Source organism: Chrysochloris asiatica, unplaced genomic scaffold (genome assembly GCF_000296735.1).
Source record: "Chrysochloris asiatica unplaced genomic scaffold, ChrAsi1.0 scaffold00060, whole genome shotgun sequence".
NCBI lineage: Eukaryota > Metazoa > Chordata > Mammalia > Afrosoricida > Chrysochloridae > Chrysochloris > Chrysochloris asiatica.
Window position 1 is genome coordinate 13190230 of NW_006408578.1, and position 10482 is coordinate 13200711.

General features: G+C 39.4%; 1 pseudogene; it reads right to left on the reverse strand.

Annotated features, from left to right (window-relative positions):
* Nucleotides 1-7174: 7174 nt before the first annotated feature.
* LOC102834171 lies at nt 7175-7921 on the reverse strand (annotated as a pseudogene).
* Nucleotides 7922-10482: the final 2561 nt, after the last annotated feature.

Below are 10482 nucleotides of genomic sequence, written 5' to 3' on the forward strand. Positions count from 1 at the left end.
TGCTTCAGGGAATCCAGGGAAGATAAAAGTCCCTCTTGGAGTTGGGAGTTGAGTCCCAGGATGCCAAGAAGATGATCTTGAAGGTCACTTTCTATTTTAAAGTTTTATCTTTCTGGTGGTACTTACTTCCTCTACAGTGTCAAAGCCTCATTCCCATAGAAAATATGAAAAGATCATATACAAAATAATCTCAACTGACCATTGCCTGAAAGCTCTCTTAGTTAGAAATGCCTGATCTCCTCATCTGTCCTCTACAAGATTTAAAAAAAAAAAAAGAGGCACCCTAGCTTGCATGGTCATTTCAATTTACTTTTTAGGACAAAATATTTATGGTAGTTACAAATTTGGTTCTTTTAGAAGAAAGTTACATAGGTTCCCCTCCCCCTGGAATGGTCTCACTGTACAGACCAGCACGGCCTCCAGCTCTTCCACACCTCCAGGGGCCCAGCTCCCGTGTGTGGCAATGCTGAGTGTGCCCATGACCACATCAACATTTAGATAACTTCCCTCCTAGTGCTTGACACATAGCAGATGTTCAAAACCTCTCTGTTCAAAAATACAAAATGTCAAATATCCTATCAGAAGGAGAAAGGAACCATTGTACAGAGAGCAAAAGGACATCCAGTGAATACTAATCAAGTTTTGAGTTCAATGGTCAGACAGGGACATGTTTTAAAAAGAGAGCATATTGTCCTTGTGTACTCCAAACCTTTTTGACTACAATTTCAACTGGATGATTTTGAACCTTCAGTGGATCTGGAAGTGATTTTCAGAGACATCCACATACTGAGTTTAACAATCAGCTGCCTTCGAATTGATCATAGTCTCAACTATTTAGCATTCTGCATGAGAATCCATCACCCATCTGTCAGATGGCATACTGTGCTGACTTGTGTATTGCTGTAATGCTGGAAAGTATGTCATTGGTATTTTGGAAACTATGCCATTGGTATTTTGAATACTAGCAGGCTCACCCATGGTAGATCGATTTCAGTGGAGTTTCTAGACTAAGACAGACTAGGAAGAAAGGCCTATAATCTACTTGTAAAAGTCACTCAGTGAAAACCCTCTGGATCACAAGAGAAGATTGTGTAATAAAGTGCTGGAAGATGAGCCACCATGGTTGAAAGCCTCATGAAAGTGACACAGGACTGTACAACATTTTATTCTGTTATATAAAAGGTTGTCATGAGTTGGCACTGACTTGATGGCAACTCACAACAACGTATGGCAATGGAACTCGTAGATTGTTGTTGTTGTTGTCAAGTGCCGCCGAATAGGTTCCAACACATAGCGACCCTGTATAGGGTTTCAGAGGACCCACTGGTGAGCTTGAACTGCCAACTTTGTGGTTCAAACCAACCTTGCAGTCAGTGCATTAACCCACAGTGCCCCACCAAGAGTCACACTTTTTGCTCATACATAATACAAACAAAAAGTGTGACTGACTAACACATCATAGTAGTTAAAAGTTAAATGAGTGCTGTAGAAATAGATACCTATTTCTGTGTAAATGAGGTCTGAGTGGATTTGACATGCCAGCTAGTTTGCTTCATTTTGTTTATTTTGGCTGCTCTGTTCTGTTTAACGTGTACCATTAGAGAGATGGGTGGGCAGGGGCAGAAGGGGTAACATTAAAATGTCTACAAAATTATTGTGCAGTGTTTCAGCAGAAATTTATTATTTTTTATAAAATATCCCTATAGTTAGTTATAAAAACATTTTTTATAAACCCAGTTTACTATATAGCAATATATCTACAAGGTTAAAATTCTTATGCTAATTTACTTTTTGAACATTCTAATGCACTCCGAGGAATCCTAGTGTAGCACTGTAGGGCAAATTCTGGACTGAAATGTTGGTTTGAACCACAAAATCGGTGGTTCAAACACACCAACCTCTCCTTGGAAACCCTACACAGGGTTTGAGTTCGAACTGACTTAATGGCACTTAACAACAACAGCAATGCACTCCAAAGAAGCCCTGGCACTTTGAATCTATAGTCGCTCTGAGGAAGAAAGATGAGGTTTTCTGGTTCTGTAAAGATTTATAGTCTCAGAAACCCGGTAACACTTATACAGAGTCACTGTATGTTGGAACCTACTGACTTCACACAACCACCAGCAGCAGTATTGACTTGGGTTTGAGCTGTCATTATCCAATTACAATGCTGCTCCGAATCACGTGGTTTTGTCTGCCTGCTCGAAAGCGCGATGAGCTCATTTTGTCACGTTTTCTGGCGTTTTAGCTACAATATTGTGGTAGTTTGTACTTGTGAACCCATAGCAGTACCTTTTTTTTGAGAATTAAGTAGTAATTAAAGTAAAAGAAGGAAAAAATTCAAAAAGTCTTCACTGATAATGCGATTCAATGTTGAAAGATTTTACAAAGCAATTTTGTTGGGGGTATTTATATAATCTAAGAAATATCAGGTTCAAGCAATTTACAAGTATAAAGTTATCACATTAAAGAGCTCTCTGGTAGCATAGTGGTTACGAATCGGGCTGCGAACTGCAAGGTCAGCAATTCGAAACTACAGCTGTCGCGGGAGACAGATGAGGCTTTCTGCTCCCATAAAGATTTACAGCCTCGGAAACGCTGTACAGGCTCACTATGAGTAGGAACCGACTCCACGGCACATAACAACAACAACAACAGTTATCACATTATTCTATGATTAAAATTGATAATAAATGTTATTAAGGATTGTGTCTGGTCTGGCACAGAGGAGGTGGGGGGAGCAGGGTTAGTAATATGGTGAGTTTCTGCAGTGGACAGTACAACACTAGTGACCTCACTGCAGCTGGCCCTAAATACTAATTGCTAAGAGACAACTCTTGGAGGGAAGTAGATTCAATTAGCATCACATCTTTAATTACACAGCAGATTATATACCTTGCCTATATAATTATTTATTTTATGGCATTGTGCCATCCTATAGATAAACAAAGACTTTGAGAAAATTTACTAGCTTTTCTGGGAGTGTCCCCAAAAGGGTATAATTTTGCTTCTAACCAATAACTAAGATGAGACTAACTCTACAAGAAGATAGTTAGCTTGCTGGGGTACAAGAAGTTCAGAAAATCCCGTTCATGATTTTTTCTTTTAAAGTAAGAGAACAGAAACATTTATTACTTCCGCACATACATGTGATAATCATAGTGTTGGAAGAAGTACAAACATAAATAACATAGAGATTTTGTATTCAAGGGACTTGAAGTCTGGAAAGCAAGACAGACATGTAAAAAATCATTGAAATTAAATCTAATAAGGGCACAAAAGGAAGAAGTGGCTAGTAGTTGGAAGATGGAGATGGGAAGGCTTCGTAGGATAAGTAAAAGTCAAAGGTGAATTTTGAAGAATGAATAGGAATTTTTACAACATGCAAAAGCTGAGAGGATATTCCAGGAAGAGTGAACAACATGTGCAAAGGCTCAAGGGCACAAAGAAGAACAATGTGTTCGGGCCAACTTGAAGATACATATTGCTGTGAGTGGTGGGATGAATTTGTGTCTAGCAAGACTGGAAACTTAGGACCCGAAAGTAGGTTGTTGTTGTTAGGTGCTGTCGAGTCGATTTCGACCCATAGCGACCCTGTATAGGGTTTTCAAGGAGCAGCTGGTGAGCTTGAACCACTGACCTTGCAGTTCAAACGACTTTGCAGTCTGACGCATTAGACCACAGCGCCACACCAGGACTCCCAAAGGTAGGTTAGGGCTTGGCATTTCTACATTTCTTCTTCCTCAATAGGTTATATAAGCAGCCACAGCACAGTTAGTTAATCTTTTCCTTAAAATACACAACATAAATTAGGTTATTGGATTGTAAAACATGACTGAGGTAGCATGAGCAGTCTTACATGAACTGAACCAAGAACCTAAAGTTCAACAATGTTTATTGTTAAGTACTGTGGAGTCGGTTCCGACTCATAGTGACCATGCACAGGGTTTCTGAGACTGTAAATCTTTACGGGAGCAGAAAGCCTCATCCTTCTCCCACAGAACAGCTGGCAGTTTTGAATTGACGACCTTAAGGTTAGCAGCCCAATTAGTAACCACTACACTATGCTCTGGTAGCGTAGTGGTTACGAATCGGGCTGCGAACCTTAAGGTCAGCGGTTAGAAACTACCAGCTGCTCCGCGGGAGAAAGATGAGGCTTTCTACTCCCGTAAAGATTTACACCCTCGGAAACCTTGTACAGGGTCGCTATGGGTAGGAACCGACTCGATGGCACTTAACAACAACAACAACAACAACAACACACTATGCTACCAGAGTTCAACTATACTCTGGTAAACAGCTAGCATCAAAATCAAAAGGTCGCCCAATTGAAAAGGAAAATTGTCAGTTTATTACCAGCAAGCCAGGCAAAACAAAGACAATCAAAAGTGGATACTCTTGGGGTGGTTTCCTGATGGGCTGTGATTGATGCATCCTGGGTCAGAGGGAAACCATGTGTAGACAAAAAAAAAAAAAAGGTGTGTAGGGAACAGGATACTTGTGCAATGAAAAGGAGTTGGAAGAACTGATAAGAGTTTTTGAGACAATAGACTCAAGTTCCATGCAAAGGAAAGAGTTTCTCATTCTCTAAGGTCAGTTGCTGCTGGCAAATCTCGTTTAACACCTGAATGATTCCCCTTCCCTTTGATCTAGTTTTTTTCTCTGATGTCTTCCAGTCTTTTCTGCTATTTAAGCCCTAGGATTATCATACCAAGCCAGTTAGTACCATGTGGTCAGCTCTGCCTTTCATGCCCTATTGAATTATATTCTTTTTGTAAAATAAAAAGTATTTTAGCATCTAATTAAGGAAGACAATGAGGAATAATATTAATATTTACTGAGTGGCCCACAAACCACCATGTGGCAGGTGTTCTAAATATATTACCTCATTTAATCCTCTCAATATGATGGGGGCTTCAAAAAGTTCATGGAAAATGGAATTCTAAGATAATGGAATTTTTCCTTGAACTGTTTGTTTGAAACCCTCTCATCTTCTTGTGAGATATACCTTGTTAATTCCATTTACAGATTTTAATATAGTTACAAAGTTCACGTTATTAAAGATTCTAGCAGTTTTGAGTGTGTGATTGAGCAATTATCTAGCATAGAAGATGCTTGATAAATATGATGGATGAATTAGGCTGGATTCTTGTCCCTGATCAAGTGGATAAAGTTCCACCAAGTTTTTACTGATCTCTGTTCTTAGCCAGTGGTCATCCCTTAGGTCACCAATCAAACCATGTTATCGATGGAGAACAGCAAGTTCTGTGCACTACATTAGGTTCTGTACAGGGAAAATCAAAGCTCTATATGCATTCAGAAGAATTTAATTTACAAATTAAATTCTTTTTCCCACAACGGATTTGAATTGATTTGCCATAAAAAGACAATAATATGTCTAAATGTAAGTTAGAATAAAATAATAGAACCATGAAAAACATAAAAATAGCTCAAATTAAAACGTTAATAACAGAAGAGGAAAAGAAAACATTATAAATATGCAGGCTATAAGGGTTTATACAGTTACTAAATTAAGCCTCAACTTTTACGTTTGAGCTTGGTAGCGGTGTTGTACCATCTGGTTGGTTCTAACTCATGTTAGGTTATTGTTGTCAGGTACCATTATGCACAACAGAGCGTAACACTGCCCAGTCCTGCATCATCTTCACAATCATTGTTGAACTTGAACCCATTGCTGCTGCCACTGTGCCAATCCATCTCATTGGAAGTCTTCTTCCCTTTCGCTGACCTTCCACTTTAAGCAGCATGATATCCTTCTCCAGGGACTGGTCCCTCCTGATAATATGTCCGAAATGTGAGAGACAAAGTCTGGTCATCCTGGCTTCCAAGGAGCACTCTGGTTGTACTTCTTCCAATACAGATATTTTTTTTCTTCTTGCAGTCCATGATACTTTTAATATTCTTCTCCAATACCATAACTCAAATACATCAATTCTTCTATGGTCCTCCTTATTCACTGTCCAACTTTCACATGCATATGAGGTTGCTGAAAATACCATGGCTTGGGTCAGGCGCACTTTAGTCCTTAAACTGACTTCTCTGCCCTTCAAATACTTTAAGTTGGTTTTGTGTAGCAGATTTGCCTAATGTCATTTGATTTCTTAACTGCTGCTTCCACGAGTGTTGATGGTGGATCCAAGCCAAATGAAGTCTTTGACAACTTCAATCTTTTCTCCACTTACCATGATTTTATTTACTGGTCCAGTAGTGAGGATTTTTGTTTTCTTTACATTGAGGAGGAACCTGTAACAAAGGCTTTAATCTTCATCAGTAAGTATGTTAAGTCGTCTTCATTTTCAGCAAGCAAGGTTGTATCATCTGCATATCACAGGCTGTTAATGAGTCTTCCTCCAATCCTTATACCACATTCTTCTCCATATAATCCAGTTTCTCAGAATATGTGCTCAGTTTACAGTTTGAATACGTATGGTGAAAGGATATAACCCTAGCACACACCTTTCCTGATTTTAAACCATTCAGTGCCCACTTGTTCTGTTTGAAAGACTGCCTCTTGGTCTGTGTACAGGTTCCCCATCAGCACAATTAAGTGTTCCAGAATATTCATATTCTGTGATGGTGGACCATAACTTTTCATCATCCACACAATTGAAAGCCTTTGCATAGTCAATAAAGTACAGGTCAACATTTTTCAGGTATTCTCTGCTTTCACCCAAGATCTATGTGATGTCATCAATGATATCCCTAGTCCCATGTCTTCTTCTGAATTTGGCATGCATTTCTGACAATTCCCTGTGCATGTATTGTTGTCGCTGTTTTTTAATTATCTTCAAATTTTTACCTGCTTGTAATGTTAATGATATTGTTCAATGATTTCCACATTCTGCCGTGTCACCTCTCTCTTTGGAATGGGCACAAATACGGTTCTCTTCTAATTAGTTGACCAGGTAACTCTCTTCCAAATTCTTTGGCATAGATGAGTGAGCATCTCTAGTGCTGCATCATTTTGTCAAAAGATTTCAATTTGCATCTCATCAATTTCTGGAGCCTTGTTTTTTGTGGCGCTTTCAGTGCAGCTTGGACTTCTTCCTAAAGTACCATCAGTTCTTGATCATATATTATCTCTCTCTCTCTCTCTCTTTTTTTTTTTTTAGATTTAATATGAGCATATTTATTTGTCACACATAGAAATTTCTTATTTTTGACTGGATTCCGACTTGGAGGTAGAAGCTCTCAGTGAGGACAGCCTCCGTCTCTTGGCAATCTGTTCCTGATATTTTTCTTTGGCATCCTTCATTCTCTTGGCCAAAAGCTTGGCATATTCTGTAGCCTCCTCCTTATTTTTCTTAGTGTGTTGTTTCTTCAGAGCAATACGCCGACGTTTGTGTTGCAGGACATGTGGAGTAACAAGATGCTAAATCTTGGGCGCTTTGGTCCTGGGTTTCTTGCCTTCTTTGTTCAGTGGCTTTCTCACAACATACTGGCAAACATCATCTTCTTTAGAGAGATTGAAAAGTTTGCGGATTCTGCTAGCTCTCTTGGGCCCCAAGCGACGAGGCACAGTGGTATCTGTCAGTCCTGGGATATCTTTCTCTCCTTGTTTTACAGTGACCAAGTTGAGAACACTCAAATTGGCATCCACAATGCAACCCCAGACAGATTTGTGCTTTCTTTCTCCAGTTCTCCTTGGTCTATAACAGGAATGCCCCTTACTGAGAAGCAGGCGGTCATGGCCATGGGTCAAGACGCCCTGCTTCATGGGAAAACCCTGCTTGTTGTTCCCACCACTGATGCGGACAACATAACCCTTCCACTCGTCACCCAGCAAGTCAGCAGCAACTTCTGTGGCCATTTGTTTCTCATAAAAGGTACGAAGCTTGCGTTCATCGTCCACTTCAGTGAGTTTTTGGCAGCTTTTTTTGTATATGGATATGTTGGACATATCTGCCATGTAGCTAGATACATGGCAGATATTTCCACCATGTCTATATTCAGGGACCTAGCTACATGGAAGATACGTCCAACATATCCATATACAGAGAGCTAAGTACCTGGTAGATGAGTCCAACATGCCAAAATACAGAGAGCTAGCTACATGGCAGATAAGTCCAACATGTCCATATACAGAGAGCTAGCATCATGGCAGATAAGTCCAACATGTCCAAATACAGAGACCTATGTACATGGCAGATATGTCCAACATGTCCATATAGAGAGAGCTAGCTATCTGGTAGATAAGTCCAACATGTCCATATAGAGAGAGCTAGCTACATGGCAGATAACTCCAGCATCTCCATATACAGAGAGTTAGATACATGGCAGGTAAGTCAAACTTGTTCATATAAAGAGAGCTACGTACCTGAAAGATACGTCCAACATGTCCATATACAAAAAATATATTTTTTTTTATACATGGCAGATATTTCCCACATGTACATATACAGCGAGCTAGCTACATGGCAGATACGTCCAACATATCCATATGCAGAGACCTAGGTACCTGGTAGATAAGCACAACATGCCCATATACAGACAGCTAGCTACATGGCAGATAAGTCCAACATGTCCATATACAGAGAGATAGCTACCTGGAAGGTAAGTCCAACATGTCCATATACAGAGAGCTAGCTTCATGACAGATAACGCCAACATCTCCATTAACAGAGAGTTAAGTCTATGGCAGATAAGTCCAACATGTCCATATACAGAGAGCTAGCTAAATGGCAGATAAGTCCAACATGTCCATATAAAGAGAGCTAGCTACATGGCAGATAAGTCCAACATGTCCATATACAGAGAGCTAGCTACATGGCAGATATGTAAAACATGTCCATATACAGAGAGCTAGCTACATGACAGATAACTCCAACATCTCCATATACAGAGTGCTAGATAAATGGCAGATAAGTCCAACGTGTTCATATAAAGAGAGCTAGCTACCTGGCAGATAATTCCAACATTCCCCTATACAGAGACCTAGCTACTTGGAAGATAAATCAAACATGTCCATATACAGAGAGCTAAGTCCATGGCAGATAAGTCCAACATTTCCATGTACAGAGAGCTAGCTACCTGGAAGATAAGTTCAACATATCCATACACAGAGAGCTAGAAACATGGCAGATATTACCAACATGTTCATGTACAGCAAGCTAGCTACATGGCAGATATGTCCAACAAATCCATATACATCTGGGAAGATGTTCAGCTTCATAGTGAAGCAGCCAACAGCCTCCTCGGCATCACAAAAAAGAGCCATATATTATCTCTTGAACATCGATGATTTCCTTTTGTATAGTGACTCTCTCTTTGTCTAACTTTCCATCTTCTTTTGATGTTTTCTACATTACCAATATTTTGCCTATTGTTGTTGTTTTTAAGTGCTGTTGAGTTGGTTTGGACTCATAGCAACCCTGTATAGGGTTTCCAAGAAGTGACTGGTGGGTTTGAACAGCCAACCTTACAGTTAGTAGTCTAGTGCCTATCCTATAGCACCACACCAGGACTCCATATATTTTGTCATTGTTGTTATTGTTGCTGTTAAGTGCGATTGGATAGAATTCTTCAATATTGCAAGTCCAGGCTTGAATTTTTTTCTTCAATTCTTTCCATTTGAAAAATGCTGAGTGTGTTCTTCTCTTTTGATCGTCTAACTCCCGGTCTTTTTGCACATTTCATTATAATACTTGACATTGTCTTCTCAAGCTGCCTTTTGAAATTTTCTGTTCAGTCCTTTTACTTCCTCATTTCTTCCATTCACTTTAGCGTCTCCATGCTAGTGAGAAAATTTAAGAGTCTCTTCTAACACGTATTTTCTTTTCCTTCTTTCCTGTGTTTTTATAACAAATTACTTTCTTCCTGTATGATGTTCTTGATATCATCCCACAGTTCTTCTGGTCTTCAGTCACTAGTGTCTAACGCATCAAATCTGTTCTTGAGATGGTCTCTCAATTCAGGTGGGATATAATTCAAGATTATATTTTGGCTCTCATAGACTTTTTCTTCAGCTTCAGCCTGAATTTGCATATGAGCACATGATAGACTGCTCCATAGTCTTCCCCTGGCATTGTTTTGGCTAATAATATGGAGCTTTTCCACTGTCTCTTTCCATAGATGTAGTCAATTTGATTCCTGTGTATTCCATCTGGTGAGGTCCACATGTATAGTCACCTTTTATGTTGTTTAAAAAAGGCATTTGCAACGAAAAGGTCATTGGTCTTGCAGAATTCTATCATGCAATCTCCAGTATGATTTCTATCACTAAGGTCATATTTTCCAACTATTACTGATCCTTTCTCTTTGTTTCCAACCTCAGCAATCCAATCACTAGTAATTATCGACACATCTTGACGGCATGTTTGATCAATTTCAGACTAAAGAAGTTGGTAGAATTCTTCAATTTCATCACTGGCTTTAGTGTTGGTGCATAAATTTGAATAATAGTGGTATTAATTGAGCTTCTCTGTACACTTAAGGCTATTGTCGTATCACAGACAGCACTGT